The 5,255-nt window shown below is 39.1% G+C and overlaps 1 protein-coding gene across 1 annotated transcript in view; it reads right to left on the reverse strand.

Annotated features, from left to right (window-relative positions):
• Window positions 1-5,255, reverse strand: part of gdap2 (ganglioside induced differentiation associated protein 2) — a gene marked incomplete at both ends in the record, with an annotated part of 38,071 nt that overhangs the window by 765 nt on the left and 32,051 nt on the right.

Raw genomic sequence — 5,255 nt, forward strand, 5'->3', positions numbered from 1 at the left:
CACACACACACACACACACACACACACACACACACACACACACACACACAAAGACCCACAGAAACAAAGACCCACAGAAACAAAGACCCACAGAAACTGGCAAAATTACAATGCCCTCTAACCCAGATGCACTTCGGTAATTATAGCATTACAGTAGATTCATTATGGTCAAATTAAGTCTGAGCTGGGGATACCATTTAACCCATGTGAAAAGTAATGAGACCACTTTCTGTTGTATTCCTCTACTCCATCCAGTAATCTATGAGTCTCTCTAGGACAGCAAGTTGACCCAGGGACCTATACCAATGGTTTAGAGAGGGAATAGATGGGCCCTTCCTCTCCTTCACTATTAGCTTCCTTCCTAACATTACTGCTGTCTACACCCATTACAAAAGAGAGGAAAGCAGATGGCCCAGTGATAAAGGATCTCCGAGAATGTAGAGCCTACTGCAAAAGGGTATATTCTGGCCAACTATTTTTTCTAAAATTTTGTGAACTGATGACCAACATTCTTGAATTTTTGGACACTCCTAAAGCACATGTACCAGTGTACCATTACTCTTCTGATATTTCCAACAATCTGGCGTATCCAACTCTGTACAGTCTGTGGTGTCCAGAATCCTGTGTTTAATCTTAAATTGCACCCATCTCATTTTTAGTTCCCTTGACATTTTTTCCCCATGCCCAAGAATCGAATACCACTCCTCTACTGTAAAACTAAGGTTTAGATCTGTTTCCCAGGATCTCTTGAGAAACATAATATTGGGATCCAGGGCTGTCAACAACATTTTATAATAAACCGAGGCTTCCTGCCCATGACCAAACACCTTTTTAATATCTTCCAATTTACTACAGCTTACAGGAACAAAAGTGGAGGAGCCAAAAGTCATAATCAATAAATGTCTTAATTGTAAATATTTCCAGAAATCTTGMCTAGGTAACTTGAATTCCACAAACAGTGCTTCAAAGGATTTTAATGAGCTTTTCTCATATAAATCATCAATCACACATATTCCTTTTTGAAACCAGGACTTCCAAAAAAGGTGTATTTATGAATTAAATACCTAACTTATTTTACTGCAAGGTTTATCAGAGCTCAAACCAAGCAAAAAAAAGAAAAGAAAAAAAAAGTTAATGTAACCTCACCCTCTTAATGCCTCGGTCACATTTACATGAGTCAAAAAATGGATCAAGAACCAAACCTTAGCCGGTCAATCCATAGAGAGAATGTACGCCAGGGCCTTCTTATGAACCTCAAAGTGCACACAGGCCATGTGAAGTTATCACAGTAAGCATGGCTTGGTAGTTCAGGAAAAAGCAAACACGTTTCTCATGCAATACATTCTTACAATCATCAAACATTTTACATTTGTCGCTGAGAAGCTTTGAGTAGTCAGGAAATACCATTATACGGGGCTCTCTCCAAGTCAGATTTCCCATTTTGCATGCTGCTTTGGCGATGCATTCACGGTCTTGAAATCTCTCAAATCAAGCAATGATGGGCCTCAGGTGGGAGGGCTGGTTGCCCCGACTTTGAGACAGTGGACCCAGTCTGTGCGCCTTATCAATTTCCAGTARATTGATGAGTCCTGGTAATGTTGCTTTCAGAAATGCCACCATGTCGCTTCCTTCACATGATTTAAGAAGGGGTTCACTGCAGACTCAAAGTAGGTGTTTCTCAAGATTAGGCATTTCTCAAACATAAACACTGATTGGCTAGTTGCATTTGCTCTGTTTTTCAAAAAGTTGGTTCTTCTCTTTTGCTTTTTCTTTCACTTTTGACTTTAACTACTTTCACAATAATTTGAGCAACCAAAACTGCTTTTGTTTTTTTGAAATGAAATTGCAATGTATAATTAAAAACAATTAGTTCTCCCTATTTCTAAATGTCTCAAAAAAGGGCAAAACAAACAAACAAACAAACAAACAAACAAACAAACAAACAAACAAAAAAACACTACAGACTGATGTTGCTCTTATTTTGAAATGTAACCTGGAGCTCTTTGTTAAGAGAAGCGGAAATAATGAATGAAGACGTCGGGTCCGATACTGTCGATGTCTTCATATAGACATATAATACCGGCGGCTAACGTAATTTGCTGACTGTTAATATTCCCAAGTCTTCTAATTACCTCGGTAACAACAGTAAGTTTGTGAAACTAAATCTAATGATAATAAATATGAAAGTCCGATGCTGGGTAGAAAAGTAAGCTAATAATATAAAGAAAGGCCTAAGCAACGATCATCCAATCAGGTGGTGTGCTTGAGTAACGCCTTCTTTGCTCGTCCAAGTAGGTGTCCTTGAGAAACGCCCCTTTTGTGCTTGTCCAATCAGGTGTGTCCTCTGAGAACCACCTTCTTTTGAAAACACCTACTTGTCTGCAGAGATGCCTAGTTGCTTGATTCAGCAAAACCCAGAAAATGCAAATTATTCCTACACTCTCTGCTTTGCATGTCCTCAGTCTTCTGCCTCAGTATTTCAACTTCGGCAATGGAAGCCAGAGGCTTTGCCTCTTGCTTCTTGCATTCGTCCTCTAAAAAACACAGACGGTTCCTCCACTTCAGCAATCCGGCTAACAATGTCAGCAATTTTCCTCTCAAGTGAATTCATTGTGGTTCATATCTCTTCAAGTTTCTTGTCATGACTTTCAGTCTTCTCCACAATAAGAGCTGAAAGTTTAGCCTGTTCCTTTGCTACCTCACCAGATACACCTGAAGCCGTCACATTCGTAGTATCAAAGGGCAAGGCTCGGTTAGCTTGATCTTGAGCTAGGTTAACTGGTTTAGCAATAGCAACCTCGCCACTTTTACTGCTTCCCCCAAACACACTGGGTTTGACTGAATTTATGGTCATCTTTGACATGTCAATAGCGATAGTGATGATTTACAAAGAATAAAAACTTTTAAATAACACTATGGAAACTAGGAATGCGCAATATAAACGATTTACGGTAGACCGTATCGGTAACCGATATAAATTTGTCCTATGATAGAGATCTGTAGTCTACCGGCCAACCGCAGTAATTCTTTTTGATGACGTAACCAGCTGGAGTCAAAACAGAGGAAGCTGGAAGCAGCGTGGCTGAGAGCGCAAATGAAGAGCAAAAAAAAAACAARAACAAACAAACAAAAACAAAAAACTAAATATTTGGATCTGGTTTGGGTGTGCGAAAATGAACGCCAAACTGTTTACATATTTACGTGACGTGCGTTGTCCAGTCGGCTGCTGAGCGACCTCAATGCCTGCAGCGGGAGGAGTGTGGCATATGTCACGGTCACGCAGCAAGGCGACTGTGAGTGCAGGTGGTCAGTGCGAGCTCCAGTGGGACGCACAAAAGCTCACGGACCTCATTTCTCCTGTGGTCGTAGAGCGATGCTGTCTACAGTGGAGAAGCGCTGTGTGAAAGGGTGACAGTCTGACTGTCTTTCAAAAAAAAAAAAAAACTGTAAAGCACAAATGGGATGATTGTCACCCCGCTGGAGCGCGCAAAGATTAAACATGTGGAGTGCAGAAAAAGTAATCTGCAAAGTGTGTAGAAAGGAATAAATACAAGTAATTTGTTTTACCATCTTAAAACAAAGCAGGTGATTCCAAACAAAACATCCAATCGATGCAGATATGTATTACATTAAAGCGATTGTATGTATTGTATGTGTGTGTGTGTGTGTGTGTGTGTGTGTGTGTGTGTGTGTGTGTGTGTGTCTGTCTGTGTCTTTGATTGAACCAGGTAGGTCTCCCTTGAATTTAAATTTTAAGGGAGACTTTAAAGTTTACCCTAAAAAGGAGATTTTAAGGTTAAATTTTTTAACCTATACATATTTATACATTCCACTCATTAGTATGTGATTTATTTATTTTGTATTATAAGTTTCATATATTGTGATATATATCTTTACCGCCACCCATCATAAAGTATATCGTGATATGAATTTTTTGCCATTTCGCACATTCCTAATGGAAACCATACAGAATGAGTTTTATTTTTGTTGGTGCATATACTTCTGAATGATTACACTAAAGCAAAACATGAAAACACTTCAAAAAGATTCAAGGAGGCCAAAACTACATCTTGCTTATCACTTCACTAACCAGTCTCATGAGTCTAAACTTCGTTGATTAATAGGATCCCAAGACAATTCTCATTCAACACACCTCCCTCTTTGACAGAAACTCAGTTCTACCATTTTCTGGTGCATGTCAGAACTGGAGTATACTGTAGCCCTTTACCTTTGGCTGCAACCTTTCTTGCACGAGGCATCACCCCAGTGCAGTATGAAACCACATCATTTGCAAAAAGCAGAGGTATGTTGCTGAGCTCACAACGCTGTTGAGCTGGCAGCTACCCAGCTGTGGGTGGAAACCACAGCCTTTTTTAAAATTATGAGTCACTCTGAAGTTCATGATTTTGTTTCAAACAGTGAGATAACCAGGTCTTGGGATGAACCTTGAACACCAGGCATGTTAACAACAACTACAATGTTTTTACAAATAGTTCAATGAATAGTTATTGCTGTCACATTTTAGTAACATTTAGCACCAAACAGTGCACACTTGGCTAAAATTTCAAAGTAGCATAAGGTAATCTGGTATATTTAATTTCTATAAAACACAAAACTACTGGACAAATCTGGTGAAGACTGGATTTTTTTAGTTTTAAAACTAGGCAAGGATCAACTCTTGAGAGATAATTCAATGGAGACAGACACAATTAACCTTAAAAATCCATCAGTCTGATGCAGAAAGTCATTAACTGCCTACATTTGACCAGAGAGTTTTAAAAACTTTGGAACTTGTGTTTGGCTTCAAGTTTGCTGGTTAGTTCATGGGAACCAAATTGTGTCTGCTACCATTCAATAGCTCCACACCATACCATACCATACCATACCATACCATACCACTTTATTTCTAAAGCACTTAAAAAAACAACATAGCAGTTGACCTAAGGGCTGTACAAAAATATAAAACAAAACACGAGAATAAAACAATAGCACAAGTATATAAAAAATAGAACTCAAAATATCACGGATACCAGAAAAGAGTACAACATTAAGACACAGATGCTAGTTTGCTCTGGGTTAAAAGACAAAGAGAAAAAACATGTTTTTAAATGAGTTTTAATAACAGAGAGTTGGGGCCTGCCTGACCTTCAGCAGCAGTTCATTCCACAATTTAGGAGCCGCCGAGGCTCTGTCTCCTCTGGATTTATAAAAGGTGTTTGGGACTGCTAAAAGCATCCAGTCAGATGATCTAAGAG

This window comes from Austrofundulus limnaeus, unplaced genomic scaffold (genome assembly GCF_001266775.1).
Source record: "Austrofundulus limnaeus strain Quisiro unplaced genomic scaffold, Austrofundulus_limnaeus-1.0 Scaffold422, whole genome shotgun sequence".
Lineage (NCBI taxonomy): Eukaryota > Metazoa > Chordata > Actinopteri > Cyprinodontiformes > Rivulidae > Austrofundulus > Austrofundulus limnaeus.